This window comes from Rattus norvegicus, chromosome 2, assembly GCF_036323735.1.
Source record: "Rattus norvegicus strain BN/NHsdMcwi chromosome 2, GRCr8, whole genome shotgun sequence".
Classification (NCBI taxonomy): Eukaryota; Metazoa; Chordata; class Mammalia; order Rodentia; family Muridae; genus Rattus; species Rattus norvegicus.
This window is the reverse complement of record NC_086020.1, coordinates 240964073-240988367: the sequence shown is the minus strand read 5'-3', so window position 1 is coordinate 240988367 and position 24295 is coordinate 240964073. Positions and strand designations below refer to the sequence as shown.

The window sequence follows — 24295 nt, the reverse complement described above, 5'->3', positions numbered from 1 at the left end:
AGCAGCAGCAGCAGCAGCAGGGCAGATGCTGCGAGATATTTCCTGCACTCTGTAGATGCTTCTCATGTGTTTATGCTGAGAGGTTAGCCCTGAAACATACTTAACCCGTGTCGCTTGGTTCATACCACATCAATGCCAGCTTCCTCATAGCTGTGACCAGTTTGGTTCAGCCGCTGGTTTAACTGAATTTTCCATAGAACCAACCTGATCCTGTGATGGTTGGGCATCTGCAGATGCCTCCCAGCAAAGATTCAAGGCAGGCTTCGTATTAAGACGCCCCCTTCACTCCAGATCTTCTGTGGAATTACCAAGCGGCTGTTGGCAGTAAAAGTTAAAATCATGCCCTCTCCTGCCTTTCTCAGCTTTCAAATGAGAACATGAATCTATAGTCAACCAGACAATCTCTCTGAAGATGCTAAATGGGGAAGTGAGTAACACCTATATATTTAAAGACACATCTGCAGTATAGGGAAAAAATCGATATGAAAACAGTGATTTAAAGAGATTTAAAGAAACAACAACCTCTTTTTAGCAGCATACTTGAGCTCTTTCAGACAATTATTCATAGATATTGGATTATCATTTTCTATTTGCATTGGAATACATGCAAGTGATGTTGAAAGTTGCCAGGGATCAGTTCCCATTCAAATTAATATTTCTTTCAGCAAATTATATTCTGTCTTTGTCAGCTACTCCATTCCAATCATAGCACCAATCTTATTCAAAGCTGGTACTTTGTCTAAATTTGTTTACCTGGATACTAATAAAATATTTCTGTTATGCTCTCTAAAATCCTACTGACAAAATAGGATTCATAAAATGTCCACAGAAATCAGAGCAGGTGGCATTCGGACCAAGCCGTGTCTATTTCTCACTGTGATTAAGCAGCTCGTAATGACAACATTTCTTATCTTACAACTACGGCACGAAGAGGGAGCTGTAGCTCTTCGGAGACACAATTCTGCACGCCCCAGCTTATCCACGCTCTGCGATCTCATGTCTGCCTCTCTCTCTCTCTCTCTCTCTCTCTCTCTCTCTCTCTCTCTCTCTCTCTCTCTCATTCATTCTCTCTCCCGTCATTTTAACCACTGTACCAGCTCCATTTAAATGTGTCTGCCGTGGATCTGGTCAGGTGGAAATAATCCATGCAAATCAGAAACTGTGGTTGTCAGTGTGTGGTTCCCGGAGAGGACTCAGCCTGAGGAGGTCACTGGTTCACAGCCGCTCCTCCCATTCCATCTCTCCCCTCATTGCAGAACTGCTGCATGTGTACAGTGGCAGAAAGGACTCAATTGACTTCAACTGCTGCCTGCTTTTGCTTACAACTTTTTCTTATAAAGGAACTCACCTCCCTCTGTGTCTTCAAGGTAGGAAGCCCGATTCTTCTCAAGACGCGTGTAATGCCTCTTCTGTCTGCTCATTGTCAAATGTCACTGGAATGCGTTACATTGTTGCTGGCACAGGGCGCAAATGCTGCGATTCCAGGTGTCTCCTGCTTTTGTTACTTAACCGAGTAGGTGCAATTGTTTAAGTGCAAGGTATTCGGATGCTTATTTGCCAGGCAGCCAGCTTCAGTTTTCCCATGCTAGGAAGATCAGAGTGTCTACTCTCTAACCTAGAAATACAATTCCCTATCAAGTTTTCCCTCTTAAAAAAATAACAACCTCTTTAGATGGTTTAACTTCTGCCAATTCCAGCCAAGTGTAAAATTCAACCATGAGAAGGTGGCTGTGTATTGTTTGCCTGAACCTGGAACCTTGCAGCATTTTCTCTGGGAAAAAAAAAATTAACTGTTGAAATGTTTTTGACATCAGCCAGAAAACCGTAGATCTTACTTCATTCTGCGGCAACAGCAACATGCTAGAGGCTCTATTGCTAACTGTCCTGTCAAACAGATTTATTCTGCACAATTCACAAATTACTAGGCTATGCAGAAAGTGTTGCAATTAGTTGGATTCGGTTATTGTTGTTAGACATGCTGGTAGGTATTGTTTTGAAATGTAAATTGTATTTTTAGAAAACTTTATTACAAAGAGGCTCCTTAAACCCTGACGTGTGTATAGTGCCAGTGGAGATCATTATTTAAGATTGATTTCAATAGTCAACTGGTTGAATTTGGGTTAAAAACGTGTGGAAGCGGTTAATAGATAGTACAATATATGTGTTGTTTCGGAAAACAATCCCTTGGCTTGTGGTACTTTCAAATGTGTTTCCTTGAAGTGACTTGTAATAATATTTTAATCATTCCTTAGTCAGCTTAACTTTACATCACATCAAAATGTCACGAAATTACAAATTCAAGAGGAAATCTTTTGAATTAGTACAAATATAATTAGAACATTCCAGTTGCAACCGAGATAAATGTCATCTGTCTCTGAACATACTCTTCGTTAATATGATTTTGCATTTTGACATATGGCTCTGACAAGGATATTTAATCCCTTGTATGAGATAGAATTGAACATAAACAGTAAACAAAGTTGACAGCCCTGAAAAGAAGGGGAAAGAAAATGTTTTCTGGTATAGCCGATCGTTCTGATGTCATAAATCTCAGATCCCGTCTTCTAGGGAGATACTTGTAGTTAGTAGAGTTTGGGGGTGTGGGGATTTATCATCCACATAAAATATCTCAGTGTCAGAACTGTGTGTTTCCTTTTCCTTTTGGCACTGAAATGTTACGCTGAGAAAATTGCACTCTGATTTTCGAGTACAGTAGTGCAGGGTACGGAGCTTTCTCATTGCTGCCATAAAGGAGCCGTCGACCCAAGTGTCACTACTTACTGTACAGGGGGCTATCTCTCCATCTCTGATGTGTGTTAGGGCGCTATATGCAGAATTTAACAGATAAATATCTTCTGCTTCTTAGCATTTTATGGGTCCTACCTATCGGGAGGAAAGCTACTAAGCTAGGATGGGGGCTGGTGCTTACAGCCGTGTGTAATAAAAACCCTTCGCAGCCAGGAAAGAGGAATTTGACTTATTACTTACGTGGTAATTAGAGGGTCTTTTAAAATTCTTTGTAATCCTGAGTTGTAAAGTAAACTGAGGATTGCCAGGAAAGGTTAAGGGAACGGACGTATCTGTTGGAGCCATGAGGCTGCTCACGATTATCCCTGCGTGTCATTGTCAGTGGAGTATTTTATTTAAGCCTCTGTAGTACAGGGGGAAAAGGATTCCTCACTCGTTGTGATCCAGGGAGACTCTTTTACACCCAAAGGGATTTGGATAGGAGTCCCACTCACTGCCCCAAACCCCACGTGGAGACCCTAAAGAGATAGCGTGTGGGATAGCCTGGCTGGTCGAACTTGAGACTACTGTGAACTAAAGGGCGCCCTTGCAGAACAAAGGAATACCACAGACACCCTGTCAGCAGGCGCGCCAAGGAGAGACAGAGAAAGTAGGCAAGGCACTCTTCTGGGGGCAGAGAAAATGCTGCCAACTAGACATTCTCTCTGCATTCACATTACGTGGATTTGATGGGTTTGTAGGTACTCCCCCTGGAATCCCGAGCCATCATTTCACGGGGCTATTTCAAAAGCAGGAATTTTTATAGATGCCTGCGTTTGTTTGCTAACCTCGAGAAAGTCTCCTAAGACCTACCTCCTATGCCTTCAGTCAGGCCTTACTGCGCATCCTAAATAAAATGGTCACAGCCTTCGGCTCTCCCTGGGTTCCTCTGCTTCATCTGTATACTTCCAGCTCCTCTACTAACTCACTCGAGCCACTGCTCAGGATAAGTTACGTTTACTCCATTTCAGTGTGCCTTGCAGCAAAATGTAGAACACCGAGAAACCTCGTGGCTGTATTTAATAGTGGTTTGTTATTCCCACCTGAATCCCTTCTGCTGGTTTTACTGAATGCAGTTTAAAAGATAAATTTCCATCTTAAAGGGATACTATGGGGGGGGGGTGTTAATAAGTTGTCCGGAACTTTGGGAGTGTTCAGAGGGGCCGTAGAAAAGTGCAACCCTGCTCGAGGAGAAAGGATCTGCAATACCAGCGGGCATTCGGCACTGCTTCGTCTGCACGCGTTCAGGGCTTCTCAGGAAGCGTTTCTCCCTCACTGAACAGTTCCTAGACCCTGGAAGTTACCGGAGTGTGGATTGGTTATAGCATCTAGGGGACACTTATCAGATCCTTATTGCTTTGTTTGCAATAATTTTAATCTTCGCAGTAGTGCTGTGAGGTCAAGGGGACCATCATACACACATTACAGATAAAAGCATGAAGGTCCAGAGAAGTTAATTGACTTTGTCAAGGCCACAGAGTTGTGCAGACATGGGATTTGAACCTGCTAATCCTTTGAAATCACATATAATGGTGACTTCCTGGCTTATCTGCCAGGGAACTTCCTTCCCTCTTCTTACAGCAAACATGTCCCACGTCCCCATCTGTGGTCTGGACATACCAGAACGAGGTATCTCGTTCTGGCTTTTCAACTTCTTCATAGCTCTTCCTTCTGATCTGCATTAGCATGCTAGCAGTCTCTAAGAAATATTTCGCTGAAGCCATGCCAGGGGCGGTTACTCTAGTAGAGTGGAAAACTGAATCACATCTGTAAGTGACCGTCATGTCTGCTCAGTCTTTGAAACGCCACCCCCTACATGCTGAAAACAAGACTGACAGCATTTTATATGTTTGGAATATCAGTGGTGAAAAGAGCTTGGTAATGGTGAGAATTAACCCGGGCTCTATTTAACTACCATTTCCTAGTAACTCCCTAGAAGTTCTGATAACAGCTAGCCTATTGAGACAAACAACAGTTCACAGAAGAAAAATATGTGGAACCAACCTTCAAATTCTACCATGTGGTCAGCAGTGGCCCCTGCTCTTTCCTTTCTGTTCTCTAGGAAACTCTGTACGGAAATCTCCCCAGACAAAATATCACCACCCCATTTACAAAGCAGGAGAAGACAACAGACATGACAGTGAATATTTAAATATGCTGACCCTGACCGTGTGCCACTCAGCTCAGTTGACTGTTCTTACGTCACAGGCGTTACTCCCTTTAGGAGGGGAAGGAGAAGACCCCCCCCTCCTTACAGAGAAGTGAGAGCAACCTTCCTTCTGTCTGCCTGTTTGTGTTAGCTTCAAACTTCCGCTATTGTCTTTCATCCCAAGGTGAAAAGATGAAATATTAGGTAGGTCACCCGTGGGAATCTGATTAAAACACTGATCATTGACCTGTGGGTAGCATCTGTGAGATACAAACAAACAAACGCCAGTACAGGATGGACACAAAATCTAGTAGAAAGCATGTAGGGACCATGGGTCAGCAGTGATTGTGTACGATATTTATTGGGGAACAAAGGAAAAAAACTGATACCATTGGGTGACACCAGTATTCTTCTTCAATCATACTTAAAATATCAGTCAGATGGACTGCTCTTCGATGTCCAAAATCTCTACCTGCTGGCAAGCTGAAAGCTCACTAATTTGTCTTTACAGCAAGTTTAATTTATCCGTTTTGTATGGATTAGCCAAGTTCGATGTCAGCCTTTGGAGTGGGAAAATCTGGGAATTAATTTAAATTTGCGCTTGTCCTACCATCGTCTCTGCTCAGTGCGTCCCGTAGCATGTAAGCCATTCCACTCAGGTTTGATTTCTCAAGTCAAATTACCTGAGTGGTATTTCCACCATGAAAGGCAAAGAGAAAGAGGTTGGAGGACGATACATTTAGTCTAAGGTGTCACCGCTGACCCCAAACCACAAAAAGGAGGTATCCCCCACTGCTCAATTCATAAGGCCTGTTACTGAACCCTTTGCCTAAAAATAATGTCAGCTCCTTGAAATTGAAAAAAAAATCGAAAAGATGTTCCTCTCCAGGGAAGTTTGAAAAAAAAAATATCCAGACAACTTAATTCTCAAATGTATTAGCAGTCAGTTCAGAGTGACAGTTGTCAGTTGTCATTACAACTCAATGGGAGCTCAAAAATAAAGCTTCTCTAGCTCATCAGATCAACTGTTTTTCAAAGAAGAGCCCAAAGTTTGCAATCACGCCCAGCCAGCACCGTGCCTTTCTGTTGCTGCTGTAGTGGGTGGTGGTGTTGACGGCATGGCTGCCTTCCATATTCCCCCAGGAAAGTTAGAGCTCCTTCCACAGCTGCTTTCCTGTTCACAACGACTGAAGTTCCTCCCGTGCTCCTCCACCTTTGATTTCGCAGGGTTTGTTAAAAAAAATAATAATAATAATAACAATCCCTCCATCGTTGGAGTTTAAATTAATTCAGGATAAAAATCAGATTCCATTGTTCACAGATCTGGACCCTGTGCTAAGCCGAGAGTCTGTGTTTAATCAATGTTCAGACATTCATGGGCTTAACTTTGAATGTGGTGAGAAGAATTTATATACTCAAATTTTGTTTCAGGGGCAGGAAGAGATCCAGTTCTCTTTACAAAATATTTCGATTCTCTAAATTATATTTGTCAAAAAAAATATTTCTATGCCCCAACACTGGAGTTGCGCTCTCCCAAAAAATAAACTAGTGTACATGGACTCAACTTATTAAAAAAAAAAAGCCATAGCATGAAGGAAGAGATGAGCCCACTGAGTACCAAGGAGATATTACAGTTTCTCCTTATGATGTGAAACAGGGGCACAACTGCTGGAGGGATGGAGTGGAAAGAACAAGAAAGCGAAAAGACCGCAAAAATCACAAAAACATGGGAAGTAACACAAGGTGGAGTAGAGCCGCAGTCTCTGAAACGAGGAAAAGATTAGCTCATTTGAAAGGACCCGGACCTAGGTGTTTCTTATTAACCACCATTTACGGCTTGTTAACTTGTACTATCAAATCTTCATAACTTTCAGGAACGTGCCAATTGTAATTAATCTTAAACATGGTGTGCTCTTCCTGAACTTCTGGCTGCAAGAGGAGACAGGCCAGGGAAAGCAGGGGGTGGAAGGAGGCTCTGCTATAGAAGGATAGAATGAGCGATCTTATAACCAAGTCCACAGAGAGCATTTGTGACCAGGAGCCAAGTTCTAAAAGGGGATTAGCGGACATCAACTGGGCAGGTGGAGAGGAAGACAGTGAAAGCCATGGTCTTCGGAGCAGAGTAACTGCCAAGTTCTTGCAGAGCCCCGGTGCTCTTGGGAAAATGCTCAGGTCCCTGCAATAAGATATGGCCTCAAGGTGATAGATAGAAGGGAACAAACCAGAACAGAAAGTGGGACAAACAGCAGGGGTACCTAGATAGTAGAAGGACTTCCTACTTCTTCTGGGGACCAAGGCTCCGAGGAAACAAAAGTCTGCAAGGGCTTCCAAGGATTCCGGGTGGTAAAGACACTGAACGAAGGGTTCTCAGCACACCTGGGTAGAGAAGCTTGGCTTTCAGCGCTTGGTCTCAGTTCTAAACCGTTTCATTTTCCTCCTTCAGCCACAGTGATGTCAAACACTATTGTGAAATCCTTTTGATTAGCTTGTGAAAAAAGCCATTGCAAACCGGCCGCTGGGATTTTAGAGGATTCAGGTAGGAATGGAGCAAGAATCTGCAAGTGACTCTGCGGTGTAATTAAGGAAAGGGGTGTGTGGCCGTGGTTTAAAGTTTTACATCCTTGATTAAGGAGAAAAGGAGGGGGGGAAATAGGCACTTTAAATCACAGGTACTGATTTTTCAAGGGAAGCACAAAGGAGATGGTTGGCGACAGACGCAGACCTGCTACAATTCCGTCAGGGAATCTCTCCAGACCTCAGCATCCTCATCTCTACAATAAATTTTCATGGTATCTACTTCTCTGCTTTAGAGCAGGGAGGGAAAGCAGTTGCTATGAGCCTGGTCCTGCGCTGAGATTATTCTCCACGCGATTTTGTTTTCTGAACAACAACAAAAAAAAAATTCACGCTTTGCTCTATACCGTTCATAGACATAACAATTTCGATGTTTCCCACTTTTGTCTCACTTTGTAGCTTAGAAAATAGCTTTGTGGGGCAAGAAGGGGCCGATTCTAATCTGTTACTAGTAAAGAATATCAAGTCAGTCGGATTTAAAACGCTCTGGTCCTCAGCTCAGTGAGTCCGAAGCCAAGAACGAAAGGTACTTCCGGTGCTGGACATCGTGGTGACAGTTTTGATTAAAATTAGTAGTTTCACCTAACCTTGCTTCTCTGGACTCAACATCACCGGACCTAATGACTCTGGACCAGTATGAGTTCATGTCTGTGGCCCTTTAGACTTAGTTACTTTTATTCTATGTGTTTGAGCACCACGGGTGCCCTTAAAGGTCAGAAGAGAGCTGTAGGTTCCCTGCGACTGGAGTTACAGAGGGCTGTGAGCTGCTCTATGGGCCACAGGAATCATACCTATGTCCTCTGAAAGAGCAGTCAGTGCTTCAGCCGCCTGAACCACATCTCTGGACACATTGTGAGTCCGAAATTGGTGTGTACACCCTATTCCGAGTCAGGTCAGGGAGGACACTGGTCCCCAGCTCCCGGCCTTGTCAGGGGAGAGCACTGGGTCCCCAGCTCCAGGCCTTGGCAGGGGAGAGCAGTGGCTGCAGATCCGTGTTCAGGGCGTTTCCAGAACCCAAGCTCAACAGGCAGACTGGCAACTTCTGAGAATTAGGCAGATGTACACTTGTTCCTAGGAGGAACCTTCTCTTGAATCCTGTGTGTGTGTGAGGCACGCTGATGTAGAGAACTCCCGTAACTTTGTGGGCTTTCAGTGATTTCTCTGAGTACCATGTAAATGAATTCCTTAAACACAGACTGCCATCGATTTCTTCCTGATGTTCATTGATTCCCCCCCGACATTGCTTCATGTATGTATTCTCCCCAAACATCTAGTATTGATATTTTTCTCCCTGGAACTCTGTCCCCAATCCATTATAAGCATATCATTTAAAACCTGTTTTAATTTCCTAAGAAAGATTACATTAAGAGCACTGTCAGGGCCATTATGTCAATAGCAAAAGATAAACACGTATTTGGCAGTGTAAAATGCTATTATCCGTCAGGGTCAATCTGTTTATTTTACACAGAGCAATCTGCCGTAGCCACCACCACCACCACCACCACCACCACCACCCCCAATGTTAGTCATGAAATACATGTTCCTCTGTCAGGGACTGTTTGGAGGAATTCTGACAGTGAAATGTCCTCGATCACCTACGACTGTGACACAGTCTGTGTGTGTGAGTGCGTGTGTGTGTGTGTGTGTACACGTGAAATGACACACAAACTAAGATCATGTGTTTCAAGCTTTATGAGCATTTTGGTGCTTTTGTATATAAAGAAAAATAAGTATAATCTTAGGAACAGTGGTATCTCATTTGTAATACCTGCTCGGTTTAGAATGAAATGACCGGAGGAAGGGCAGAGTGGATTATAGGATCCTGCTCTGTGTTAGTGCGTGCTCAAAGCTGCGCCCTCCCTTAAGCGGTGTCCACTCATAATCATCTTTATTGATCTAAAGACAAAGGACAGCCAAGGCAAGGAAGGAGAATAAAGAGTTAGGGCTCATTTGGTTGTGGATGCAAACCCGCTTCTTTTCTTCTTTCAACTTTTTTCCTTGAGACAGTAGTTTCTAAATATATCTGAGACACGCTGCTGGCTGACAGCTGCTATGGGCACGAAGTTCCTCTTTTAATGAGATAAAACAGTAGCGGGAAGTGAGCTCGCCCCGCGTGCCATAGCTGGCTTTCACCGGATCTCTCTGCGGCCTAAGATGATCCGAAATGGAAATGAATTGAATATTCAAGCACAGTGCACCAAACTCTCCCGAAAAATAATTTCGTCTGACTTCATTACACGGTGATCATTTCCCGAATGCCATGAAATGCTGAGGAAAATAATCGAAATTGATGTGTGTATCGATTGACGTGTCGGTTTCCCAAATAGCAGCTGAAAACAATATAAACAGCCCGGGGTCTCTGCAGCTCTGCAGAGCCACCACTCACGGGGCGGGCCAGAGAATTCCGTCTCTTGCTGAGCCCTTCCTCACTGGGCCTCCACATGGAAACTTCTGAGAGAGCCCTTCTCAGTGGTCCTTTCTGCTGTCTCTAGTTTGATTCAGAATTTGCATGTGTCGTTTGCATAATTTTGCGTGAGTGTCTGCTTTAAATTAGGAAAAGGTCAACGTCATTCACAATCAAGTTGGATTAAAGGTCATAATTCAATCAGAAAAAAAAATCCTGATTAGCTGTAGAGGTGTGTTCACGTGATTCGATATCATCCATTACGGGCACGGCCCAAGTCTGCAAACTGGCCTCAGCCTGAGAGCTTCCGCAGAGATTTCCATCCAAAAAAAAAAAAAAAAAAAAAAATCAGACTCTTGCCTTTTGTAACCTAGTATATATAGAGAGAGAGACTTCCGCTGATACTCTAGCACTGTGAGTCTTTTATAATGTCACTTAGTTTTAGGAATGACACAAATGACAATTTTATCTGCAAAATAAAGTAGTAAGTTATAATGAATTAATAACAGGTGGCGGCTGATCCGCAAGCCACGCAAGGCCTGAGGTTACCTCTCCCTGAGGTGGTTCCCGGCTCATCCACCCTGTCTTAAAGCCGGGAGTTGTCACAGACAATTTCTGTCCTTTCATAACCATTTCATAGCTCTCAGGGACACTTCCAAGTGCCTGTAAACTCTTTGGAATGGTGACATCTGCGTAGTGCTTCTGTGATTAGAACAGATAGGTTGAAAATAAATGTAGCTAGCAGCAGGCAATTAGCTCTTTTGATTTGTTGAACTTTTCAAAGTGTGTTTGATGCTAACTTGAACAAAATCAAATTGGTTGAACATAAACAAACACTAAGTTGTCCACAATCAGCCTGAACACTGAAAGGCAGATGTACCTTTTGCTCTCGTTGGACCATTTGCAATGGGCCCTACCTGCCCACATCAATGCTGCCGTAGCAGTCGCTGAGTTGAGGCTTCCAAAACCAGTTTTTTCCCCTCTCAACATGTCTTTTTTCTTACCTGGGTGCTTTCTGTTTCAGAAACAATCCCAGTATCTTCCTCATTTGTCTGTCTATTGTGTGGAGACACACATCTTAGGACCAACTGAAAACAAAGAGTCCTTTCCTCTGTGAGAACAGATTGTTTATTTTTTTCCAAAGAAAGTCAAAGATTTTTAAAGAAGCTATACAGGTTAAATGGTTTAAGCAGATTATAATTAGTTAATTTTGTTAAACATAGACTGGATCAATTTTTACATTATTTTAATTACCTTTTGGAATAAATGGTTTGGTGAACAAATTCATTTGATGTTCGGGATCAAACAAAATTACCTTTCCTCTGGGTAGGCTTAAGTTTCACAAAATGATGTAGAAATGACCGCCTTTGCTTTCATCTAAAAATATCTCTGGATTTAGAAAAGTGATTCAAGTCGGATACATTGTATTATGAGCCAGTCATACGCTATCATTTTCATTGCTGGCCCTCCTTTTTAAAGTGGAGAATAATGAAAATTCGCTAGGCAGATGTCCTTATAAGGAAACTCTCTGGGATCGGTACCATCTCTTCCTCGAGGCTGGCCCAGCTTTATCTCTGCAAAAAGCCGTGCATTGTTTTCGGGTTAAGTTTATGATTATGCTTTTTTTTCTGAAGATATAGAAGTGAGAGCGTGATGGTTATTCAACAGAACGAACAAATCAAAGAAATTTACATCTGGATTTATATGGATTTATATCTCTGCAGAGAGAGGGGAGGGAGAGGGAGGGAGGGAGGGAGGGAGGGAGAGAGGGAGAGAGAGAGAGAGAGAGAGAGAGAGAGAGAGAGAGAGAGAGAGACCTTGAATTATAAACACTAGCTCCCAGATAGTTTGAAGGAAGGTTAAAAAAACATGGCATAGCTTTTGCCCACATTCTGATTTAGGGATTATAAGGAATAAATGCTGAGGAAATCATTTGCCTTTTGTTTATCTTCCATGTGCGCGTCTGAGTGTGTGTATGTGTACCATGTGAGGGCAGGAGTCTTGTGAGTTCAGAGGAGTGGTTGGATCTGCTGAAGCTGGAGTTGGAATTGGAACTCTAAGTTGCTGTGTGGGTATGGGTACTGGGCGCCACGCCTGGGTCTTCTGTGAGACCATTACGCACTCTTTCTTTTTTTTCTTTTTTCTTTTTTTTCTTTTTTTCAGAGCTGGGGACCGAACCCAGGGCCTTGTGCTTGCTAGGCAAGCGCTTTACCACTGAGCTAAATCCCCAACCCCAGCATTACGTACTCTTAAACACCGAGCTGTCTCTCTAGCCTGATTTATCATTCTGAAATTCTTTGTGGTGTCAGTGCCCAGTGGTAGCCATGCTGTTTTTTGCTACAGTGCTGGTTCTCAAATAGGAGTGATTTCACGTCTTAATGGACATTGATTTAGGACAAACTGTAAAGTGGACCACCCTCCACAAAGCCTTATCCTTCCCAGTATTTCGATAGCTCTAAGGAAAAAAGCTACATCATCCAAGAAAGACTTCCTCACTCTCTGTTTCTTTTCTCCATCATTCCTCTCACTATCTCTAACAAACATTTCCCATTTTGTATGGAGTCTGTTTCTCTTCCTCCACCACAATGTGCAGGACACAGGTGTCCTGGATCAGGAAATCTGCTGCTGACACCATGTTATTGCAAGAACGATCCTTAGTGTTACTACACTGCTATGTCGCCCCACCATTGTGTCATACAGCTCTAAGACTTCATCTTCTATATCCCATAATGCACCATGAGTCTCCTGGGAGCTACACTTTAAATTGCTAGTACCTATCATTGTTCCAAAGATGTACCTGTCCAATAACATCTGTCGCTCAATGAAGCCAGGCTTACCTCTAGAAACACTACTCCACAGGATACTTGAAGTTAGCTTAAGTAGAGGTTAAGATGGGATTTCAGCATTGCAAATTAAGTGTGTAAATTATAGATGCGGTTCTGAAAATAGCGTAACTATTTTTAAAATTTTTGAAACATTACCATTCATAAGTAAGGAGGTCTGCCTAGATAATTAAGGGTCTCCCTACATATTCAGTTACACGCATTTAACTGAAAATGTATTAAAATGTTATGTGTTAATTAAACATAGCATGATTGTGTATGTATATAAATATAAAATCACCATGAGGTATACATTTTAATGAAGCAATTCAATAGGTAGTCTTGCAAAAATACATACATATATCCAATTGAAACATATTTTGACATTTACACCATTAAGTTTTCCAAACTCTAATGATTGCATATATTGAATAAATGAAATATTATATTTGCAATAATAATAAAAAAAACACCCTCATTTTCTGCCTCTAAAGTGCCTGGCAACGTTTTAATGAAGTCACTGTCTTCTATGTTTTGTTTTCTGATTTCCGTGTGTTTAGCTGTGAATATATTCAATAATGTATCAGATTAAGAGAATGTGTCTTACAATTAGCTAACAGAGTGTAGGTTAGTTTGCTGACTGTTAATCAGAACCAATCCATGCGTCCCATTCAGAGCAATTGTTACACTTTAAACGGCAACATTTACAGGGATCTCACAACATCACTCCCTTTGTCACAACATTTACAGGCATCTCACAACATCACTCCCTTTGTCTTTCTATAAACAGGGTAAACCCTACATCTGGCATACCTGTAATTAATTCTTTTGAAGCCAAGGGTAAACATTTGGGTAAACACCAAACACTTATTTCAGCAATCCTCAGGGAGTTAAAACTCAGTTCCAGCACCCATAGATGTAGGCTTCATTTCAGACTCTGCCATTCAGAAGCTGCCAAATCTCGAACAGCTTATTTAATAGCCTAAATTTCAAGCTCTTCTGTAAAGTGGGGACAGTATGCAGGAAGGACTTAACTAATGCAGTTCTTGGCAGCTGTCGTTGATAAGCCTCAGATGCAGAAATAACATTGACAGAGACGCTACAGTGGCAGAGCAAGGCAATCAAAAGAAACCTGGGACCAGTAGGATGGCACATCGGGTAAAGGTGTGTTGCTAAGTCTGCTGATCTGATTCTGATCCCAGCGACCCCCCACCATGGCAGGACAGATCCAACATCTACAAAGTGTCCTCTGATGTCGGAGTGGATCGTGTCTATCGGGTCATCTTCACACATGTAAATGAATAAACACGATAAGATTTTTTTTTCATAAAACCAAAAAGGGGAGCCCCTTTTACTGTGGCCATAGTGTCCATAGCTTGCTTCATGGTTTATTAGTGGCTGAGAACACCTCCCTCCGGAAGTAATATTTGCAGCTGCTTTCCTCTTCTACACCGTTTTATTTTCCTTCTGCCCCTCCGTCGCCGGTAACATTTGTTTTTCCTCTAATCAATGCTGCGGTGTTGCACAGGGCCTCGAAAGGATGTAAGACTGGATTACAGAGCTGCACTCCTTCAGTAATCCCAGCACTTCCCCCTTTCCACCGAGGTCTCCACAGTCCTAGACCATCATGCTCTACTCTTAATAGGCACCTATACATTTTCCACAACCGACTGTGAAAACCCCTGTCTTCCTGTCTTCTCCCGCGTTGATTCTAGTAGGAGAGCATGGTCCAAGTATCTTTCAGCGTCATGTGTCTGCCATGCAGGGCTCAATGAAGGTTTTCTGCATGAAACGACTACTGTGAACATTTGTAATGGATGGTTATACATTGGCTAAAACAACCGTAAGTCAAATCACCGTGGGCTTTTATTGCGTCCATTAATTTTACCCCTTGGATGGAGAATTGTAGGGGCGCGTATGACTCATGTACTATTTTGTCTTCAATGCCTCCTGGGCCAATTTCCTAAAATTGTTCTTTTCGTCTTTATATGAACGTAAAGAGCAGGAATTTATAACACACAGCTAGTACAAGACATCATCGGACGTTTTTAACTTTTTAATTAATTTTAATATGATTCAGTAATCGTTGACGTGTAGCTATAATTTCAAATTTTAAGCTAACAAGAATCCGCGGGCCATCTACTCTCACGAGCTAGCCTCCTCTACGGAAGACGTAAACGCTGAGCCACCAGCTCTGTGAAGCTTACTTACAAGCTCGCATTTTAAGTCTGTATCCTGGGAACATCCACCGTGCGCATAAAATGGCGGCGTTTACCCACAGTGCGCATAAAATGGCGGCCCTTTCCACCTCTACCTCGCAGTATGATGTGATTTCTACCTCGTACTCTCCTTCTCTGCAAGGAACTCTAATGCTGTAAATAACACCTATGTGCAACAAGCAGGGAAGGACGCAAAGAGGTAACGAGCAACACTTATGGCCAAGAGCCACACGAAAAACCTGGAGCACGTTAGGGAAAGAGCCATTCCGCAGAGCCACCAAAGACGCTACCCACAGCTTCAAACGTCTCTTTTTCTAGCAGGGACCTTTCATGGTAGAAACAAAAAGATTTATGACTTCTTACATAGTCCCGGTTAATGTATATCCATAAGTGAGCTACTGGTACTAAGAAGGAATGCTACTGCCTTAGATTAAATTGACAGACAGAGGAACACATGGTTCCTTTGCTTTCTCCAATAACTCGAGGACGCGCTACACATTCCAGTCCATTCTCTGCATTTATAAAGAACACCAAGGAAGACGTGTGACAATGAAGGGCCAAGTCGGGGGATTACAAAACCATCTCCTGTGAGGAACAGAGACGGAGCAAAATCCTTAGATCTAGAAACAAAAGGGTGAACAGAGAGCTGGGAAAACTGGAGTGGGTCAGTCTGGGTATCACTCAACACACGTTCTGTAGCAACCAGGACTCACCTGAGGTAGAAAGAGAATGAAAATATTGATCTTCCCCCATTTTGTTAATGGTCTTTATGCTCAAAATGAGGAGACAGGTTTTAAATAAACAATTACCCATGTAAACACATGGTAGGGAATAATCACAAAGCAAGAAAAATCAAATAGAAGGCTTCTTTGAAAAAGTGGTGTTTGCATCAAGTAGGTGATGTAGCAGAGAGAAGGGCCCTCTCCTGTGCAAGAGCACACCTCATACATGAGTCACACAAAGGTCACACCACATACACAAGCCATACAAAGAACACATTACATACACAAGCCACACAATCAAAGAGCACACCACATACACAGGTCACACAATCAAGGTGCACACCTCATACGTGAATCACATGATCAAAAGGAGAGGGGGACAGAGTTTTTCAAATGAGGAACAGAAAAGGGAGATTATCGGAGCGTGGTGAGGAATAACGTAGGGGAAGAAATTAAGTGGGACCTTTGGTGCATCTGAACACTTCTCCAAGTGCCAGGAGAAGCTATGAAAATGAGAAAAGTGGACAAGTCCATGTCTGCAAAGCTTCTGTGCAGCCAATGAGGAGGGAGAGGCGGAAGGTGTGAGCGCTTTCCTTCAGAGGCTCCTGACTCAGAAGAGGCAAAGGATAAAGGTATTTGACTGTATGTGGAGCAGTAGGTGAAGACTGAAAATGACCCCAAAGGTATGGCAAAGGTGAGTATCAAGAGCCTGTGGTGATGGACTGGATACGGCTCGGGAGAAGGAGATGTGATGCCTACCTAATAAGATTGCCAGGTCCTGCTACCATTAACTGGAAAAACTGCTGCAGAGAGGAATGTGGTGATCAGCTTTAAAGCAGAAATTAAAAAACAAAACAAACAAACAAATGAAAAAAGCAAACAAAACACTTGCTTGGGCTATAATAAGCATGAGAATTCAGATCAATTAATTTTTGAAAAGAAGGGGCAGAGAGGCATAGGAGGAGAAGGGACAGGAGATGGAGGAAAGGTGAGGGGGGCAGGGGAAGTCAAAAGAGGAGGTGGAGAAAGAGTGGGAGGAGGAAGAAGAGGAGGGGCAGCCACAGGGGCAACAGAAGTGCTGGTTTGCTGAAAGACATCGCCATGTTGTTGGGGAAACTATTTGGTGAACTGTCTGGGAAAGGAGAGTAGAACGATCCTGTGTTCGAGCAAGTCAGTCAGTCCACACCGCAAATGTCCTTTCTCCAAGGAGGAGTACTTCCACTCAGTTAATGAAGGAGCTAATTTTTAAAAAGTTCACTCTGGAAAACACTCTTAGAAGGGGCTCTTTCAGGCTGGAGAGATGGCTCAGCGGTTAAGAGCACTGGCTGCTCTTCCAGAGGTCCTGAGTTCAATTCCCAGCAACCACATGGTGGCTCACAACCATCTGTAATGAGATTTGATGCTCTCTTCTGGTGTGTCTGAAGACAGCGACAGTGTACTCATATATAATAAATAAATTTTTAAAAGGGGGGTGCAGACCAGTCTATGAGAGACTGTGTGGCTCATGTACGTGGTGTCACCATCACCTCAGACTGGCCACAACTCACAAGCCTTCTGTTTCCACATCCACATCCTCGATCACAGCTGGTGAGACACTTTAAAGCAGCCAGCAGTTCTCAACCTTCCTAATGCTGCAACCCCTTAATGCAGTTCCTCATGTTGTGGTGACACCCCCCCGCCCCGCCATTCAATTATTTCATTGTGACTTCACAACTGTGGTTTTGCTACTGTTATGAGTCCTAAGAACCACTGCTCTATAGAGATGCGTAGTCTCTGGAAGACTGGGCTCTCTTCCACCACTATTAGTCTTTGATGGGGTTTTTTAAAACTGTGCTGAGAGAAAGAGAGTGGTCCAGGGAGCTCAGATATTAACTTTTTGAAGTCGGTCCTCTTTCTACCAACAGGTTCTAGGCATTGAACTCCAGTTGTTGGCTTGTTAGCAACAACTACTGGCTGAGTCACCTCAGGTGCCCAACTCTATTTTGTTTAATTAATTAGAATGTCAAGTTTTAAAATTGTACTGGGAAAACAAATCATCTTCTCTTAGGCCACTTCGAATGTTTTATAAACCATTTAATTGACTATTGAAACTGCAGTGAACCCACCATTGGCTGTTTCTTGTTTGTAGTAATTGTTGTTATTGTGGTAGTGGTGGTGGTGGTGGTGGTTGATGTTGCTGGTTTTTGTCTGTTTATTTTTAATTTGTACATATTCCTCTCTTTGCCTCATAAACAGACAGGTCCGTCCTATACCAGCAATGGGCTTTAGAAGTTAGCTCAGGGCTCTCTCATAACAGCACCCTCCCCGCTACCATGTAAAAGTCACTAATTTATTGTGGCTTTTTTTTCTTCGGGTGTATACATTGAGCCTGAAGCATTCTTCTCAATGCTTCATCCCCAGACAATTAATAGCCACTGATTGGTATTGTCTTTAGAGATGATAATGATCAAATCAGTCATCATCCGGGGTCGACTCTTTGAGTCATGGCATATCCCACCTGGGATGAGAAATCCTGACAATTTCTCGGAGACCTGGGAAATCTCGCTGAGATCCTGGATATCTGGAAGAATGTTTCCCTCCCCTTTATTGAAAATACTTTACTCCACTCTAAGAGCAGCTTGGGATATTCCTTAATATCAGCTTGAGCAGATTCCTTAAGTGGACTCTATAGCGACAAACAGGTGGTAGGTTTGAGTTGGACGAATTACCTTAACATCTTAGGCCGACTGGGAAAGTGAATCCCTTCTGAGGCCCAGATGCAGCCTGCTTGCCAGAGACGGAGATCTCGGGCAAAGGACTGTTAGTTAGCCCCCCCAAAAATAGAAAAAAACAATTAAAAACTTTTTTCCTACAGACTTCGGCCTGCGGTTCTGAGTGTGCATTTCGTGATTGTTGTTCAGGAGTGGCGCCTAACACATCCCAGCTCAATTCTAATATATCTGAAGATCTTCTGTTTCAAACAAGATGGTCTGTTAAAAATGGTGCTCTGACTTATTAATCCGTTGGTTCAAGTAGATTTTCATTTGGGTCCCAGGCATAAGCCCTGTGTCCAGTTGAGGACTCTCCACACTAAACACAAGGCTTGTTATTAGCCATATACTAACTGCCTTAATGGGCCATTCGTCATGGCTTAACAGCCATCAATTGATCTCTGGGACTCAGATGTCACACTGCAGTGCTACCGTGTTCAAAGAACCTAAGTTTAAATGAACTACAATAAAAAAAAAACATTCATTTTCACTAGGGACGGAGACTTATTAAGCACTGTAATAAAAATTCAAAGAACAAATGGTACCTTGGGAGTTCTTGTTTTTCACAACAGCAAAAAAAAAAAAAAAAAAAAGAAAACCAAGACAGAGTGCCCTATCTTCGGTTCCTAAAGCTTTAATAAAGGTAAGTCTAAAAATTCTATTTAGACTTCTGGACAGTTACATCTTAAGCCATCAGAAATAATCAGATAGGTTTTAAATCAGCTGGGAGATAAACTGATCGATTTTTGACCTTGTAAAACATGAACTCCAGAGGTAGCTTAATTTCCACACTTATCGCCGTTGATTACTCCTCCACTTCCCCCTTGCTTTAAAAGAAACTCCATCAAACTCAGGCTTCTCATCATAAGACAGCGGGCCTACACCACTTAATGGAAATAAAGCTGAAAATGCTAAGAAATGAAATGAGTTATTTTTGAAAGAGGTTCTGAGGGCAAACACCTCCTCCCTAAGAGTGTGAAGGCGAGGCCTTCCTTCTTATCGGACACTCTCCCTCCCGTGGCAGCATGAGCACCCCCATGTTTTATGCATGCCATACAGAATGCTTCTCGTGAGTATAAAAGCCAGGCTGCAGAACCGAGTTACGTTTGCTGAGAGTGGCGAGGGATGGGTAAAGGGTACATTGCCACTGAGAAAAACTGCCCTGCTCTATATCTTGGGGAGATCTGAGGAAGCCTTTCGTTTGGAAAGGGCCCAGAGACTGATCCGATGTGATAAGCAAGGTTCAGTGTCGGAACAGGTCTGCCTGCGTTGGAAATCCATGGTGGGAAAGGAAGGCCCCTGTGCCAGAAGCTGATTAAATTTCAGTCGTCTATCCCAAGCAGTCCCTCACTGCTTGTAAAATGCCCCGCATAATTACAGTAACTATGGGTTTTCAAGGAATTTACACATTACCCTTATCATGGTATCTTTGTGGGTGCATTTCAACTTTAAAATCAATATCCCTAAAATAAACTTTAATAAGATTTATTAATTTTATCTATGTGGACCTTTTAAAAGTCAATATCAAATATCTTTCTCCAGATTCCTCTTGGCATTTAAGAAGCTTAGATATAATCAAATGTCACGCCCTCTGTACGTTACACCATGAGTGTGCCAGGGCTTTGCTCTTGTGTACAACATCGCCCTGTGTTAAACTTTGAAAGAGTTTGAGATCAATACTAAAGACTGTTTAAAATGTGGGGGTCACTGTGGTGCTCAATCTCCAGTCAGTTGACAAGGCCCATTAGCTGCTTCTTCAGCTATTGTCTTCCCTGATGTTGGGCCTGAATAACCCTTAAAGTCATTTGACAGCTGCAGCCGACCCTACACCAGCTGCTGAAAATCGCCTCTTTGAAACCAACCTGCAGGCTCAAGAGGGCAAAAGACAGGAGCAGGCTTTTAGAAAGGAGAGCCCAGAGAACAGGCCTGCTTTCTTTCCTTCCAAGGGCAGGCAGAAACACTCTGAAGAAACACTGGCTTCAAACCTTCTCCCTTTACAGAAGCAATCGACTACCGCCCTGTCTTTGCAGAAGGCCTCCAAAGGGAGCAATCCCTGTCAAACATCACTAGATGACTCTTAAATGCCAATGGTCTTAATCCAGGGTCTTAATTCATGTCATGTTGCTATATCAAAATGCCTGAGGATGAGTGTTTTCAAAGGAACAGAAAGGTTTGCTTCATGGCTTAGAAAGTTTGGAAGTCTAAGCTTAAGCCCCACGTCTGCATCCTACACTCGGTCGTGTGAGAGATGGCAATATTCACAGAGGAGACTTAGACAGGGTTGGGGTGACTTCCTATTCAGCCTCCATACACCTAACCCACACCCTGCCCGGGAGCATTAAACCTTTTGCATACGAAGGGTGAAGCTCACAAAACCACTCCCACACCGAGGCCACCACCCACTCTCTGCCCACTCCACGCCCACCACACCCTCACCTCCCAACTCTACACCACCATTTGGGTTCCCAGCTCTCAATTTCTTTGTATCTACAACCGAGCTCCCGACATGTGATCCTGTCAGAGACCAGCCAGGCCCCAAACCTCAGCTGCAGTAAACGCACACTTTTCACCAGAAGGAGGAGATTTGAGAAATACAGATTTTAAGTTTTTTTTATTGACACTGAAAGGATTTTGTCACTAATGCCTGGAAGGGGAGGTGTGACTCAAATTGTGTTATGCTGTAACACACGAATCTTAATCTTATTGGTTAATGAGGTTTGCTAGACAAACTCTTTCTCCTAAAAGAAAGATAGGCAGTCAAATTGCGCGTGTGACACCTTGGTTTCAAGGGCTCCCCAGTAAGCTTTAATCCCAGCGCTCAGGAGGCAGAAGCAGGCGGATCTCTGAGTTCAAGGACAGCCTGGTCTACACAGTGAGTTCCAGGACAGCCAGGGCTACACAGAGAAACCCTGGCTCAAGAACAAAACAGAAAGTAGTAACACTTAGCACTGTTCAAAACAAACAAACCCCACCCAACGTATGGCTCCGCAGTTAAAAGTACTGGGTTTTCTTGAAAAGGGACTAAGTTCAATTCATGGCATCCACATGATGGCTCACAGCCCTTTGTAACTCTGGTTCTTATTTTGATTTCCATGAAACTGGACATACATGCAGACAAGACATTTGTGCACGTAAAACAAATTTAAAAGCGTTAGCATTAGCAGATGACCTTGAACTCATAATCTTGCCATTTCTACCTCCTAAATACTGGGATTTCAGGTGGATGCCACAATACAAGTTCATACCGTTGATTCTGATAACCTCTTAAGAAGAGAGAAAGGCAGTGTATAACAGGAGGGTTATTAAAAACTTTGACTACACAATCTTTCCATTTGCTCCTTCCAGTCCTTCCCCGGTGTCTTAGTCAGCCGTCTCTGTCTCCCATCAGATGCCAAAAGGTTTCTCCAAAAGCTGCTTGGGAATTTTGCTTGCGGCATCAAATTTGGTTGTGAGTTTAATCGATTGATTGAATGTTTGTTCATTTGTTTTGTTTTCTTCTGCTTTGTTTTGTTTTGAGACAGGGTTTCTCTGGGTCACCTTGCTGACTTAACTCATTCTGCAGGCCAGGCTGGCTTTGAACTCAAAGAGGTGCCACCTCTGACTCCCAAGTGCTGGGATTAAAGGTGGACACCACCACTGCTTGGCAGTAAATGTCTCACTGCATAAGCAACTGTGATATTAAAATTTTTAAGAGATTCAGAAAGAAGGGACGCCAGTTTTGTGCCATAAATATTTCTAACCTGTCTCACCTAAAACTTTAGTAATCAGCACGTAATGAATACACAGTGAAACATTGGGATTCCCGTTTTTATTTTTTTTTTCCTGACTGTTATCTGACAACTCTCTCGCATTGCCTTGCATATTTCTGATGATTAATTTTTAATTCGAGTCAAGGTGAAATGAAAATAAAACTGTTATGTTGATTAAATTGCTCACAAATAAATAACAATATTTTTGATCATCCAAGAGAGCTTTTTTTAGCTCCTGTCTGGCATGCGCCACATGCCAGTCACCCAGAATGCTCGTGAGATTAACGGCTATTAAGATATGAGTTGTCCCAACTCTGCTTAGCCTCTGATCTGTCATCATCATGATGAGGATGACCTCAAACAGCTAAATATATTAATGCTTTATAGGAAAATGGGGTCAAAAGATAAGCTCACAAGCTGGCCCTGTGGGGATTAATTCTGATTTCTACAGTTGGTCACATGTCACCAGTGGTACACCTGACCTCAGATCAGACTGAAAAAGGTCACACATCCTTATGGCACACAGGCTTGCTCTGGCTTGGAGAACATTCCCTGTTGGGAGCCTACAGGAGTGAGAATTTATCTAGCTATAATCCCAAAGAAAGGTAACCTTACTTGATCAGAGTCGACCTTCACTGCAGGGGTTAATTATAGAAAATTTTGGTATTATTTTAAAGTGTCTTTGAAATACAGTGGAAATGATGAATCCTTCCCTTTTTAACATTTATTCACTTTTATTCTATGTGTTTGAATGCTTGTCTGTGTGTAACTAAATGTACCTCATGCACGCAGTGACCGGGGAGGCCAGCAAAGGGTGTAGGATCTCCCTGGAAATGGAGTCACAGGTAGTTGTGAGTTGCCATGTGGATGCTAGGAACTGAGCCTGAGTCCCCTGTGAGAACAGCGAGTGCTTTTAACCACTGAGCAGTATTTCCCGCCCCTGGATCTTTCCTTACACACTCTTTAATGACCATTTATTTGTCCAAAAGCTGATAACACACGGCATACTTAATCCCTGTATCCGCCAGCTGCTAAAGAAGCCTCTTTCTTTTTTTTTTTTTTTTTTTTTTTTTTTTTTTTGGTTCTTTTTTTCGGAGCTGGGGACCGAACCCAGGGCCTTGTGCTTCCTAGGTAAGCGCTCTACCACTGAGCTAAATCCCCAGCCCCCAGAAGCCTCTTTCAACCACAAGTATCTTCCTGTCTCATTCTGGGAAGAACTGCATCCCAGGTTGGAGGCTGACATCTACCTGCACCTCACAGAAGTGCAAAGGAAGTGTTGAAGTTCTATGTGATAGATACCTGCTGTGCCCATTTGAGAAAACACGTAAGCACTGCTCGGAAGATGTTCCTTAGGAAGCTGGGAACACATATTAATAGCTCTTGCTGGTAGCATTTGAAAGTTTAACAACAGATTAATTTGGCTAATAAGTTCACACATGACTCAGGCGTAAATTCTACAAATGCTGGAACTGATTCTGAGACACAGCTCCGTGCTGCACAATGCCTGGCGTAGTGCCTGGCCTAGTGTATGCTCTCAATAAATATTTGATGATGAATGGTTTTTGTTCACATCAAATCAAAGTATCCAGCTGGTGAAAGAGGGAGGCTCTTCTCCCTTAACTTCTGGATGCCCATATCCCATTTAGCTGCTTCTTACAAACAAAGAGCCAGGTATCACAGAACTACCCTGGATAACAACAAAAATGCATAAATAAAAACCCAAGGCAATAGGCCCCTTTGAGAAAGAGCTCACATTCGCAAGTAAAATGGACAGCTTTTGGGGAAAAAAAATTCGTGTTACTACTTAGACGCTGAAATAATGATTAGGTGAATTTAGACACTTTAATGGTGTGGCACGGCTCTCCTTATATTTTGGAACTGTGAGAGAGGATATATACAATACTATATCAAGTCCTAGTGATAAAAATAAGGGCTCGTCTCTTTCATGATTACCTCCTCTGTATTTATTTTCGCTAATAATTATTAGCTTTATATAAATTATACGCTTTATTCCCTTGCTAGTTGAAAATGATGTTTGACATTAACGAAAGGTCAGGTTCATGAGTGGGAAAGCGCAGTGAGCATTGCCTTTATGGATTATTGAATTAAGAGGTCCATA

General features: G+C 42.8%; 1 protein-coding gene across 7 annotated transcripts in view; it reads left to right on the top strand.

The window, feature by feature from the left end:
- Positions 1 to 1121: 1121 nt before the first annotated feature.
- Adgrl2 (adhesion G protein-coupled receptor L2) overlaps positions 1122 to 24295 on the top strand; it is a 631071-nt gene continuing 607897 nt past the window's right edge. For 6 of the 7 annotated variants that reach the window (NM_001302210.1, NM_001302212.1, NM_001302209.1 and 3 more), the window contains 1 exon segment: positions 1142 to 1367. The gene's annotated coding sequence lies outside the window, so the exon portion shown is untranslated. 7 annotated transcript variants of the gene reach the window in all.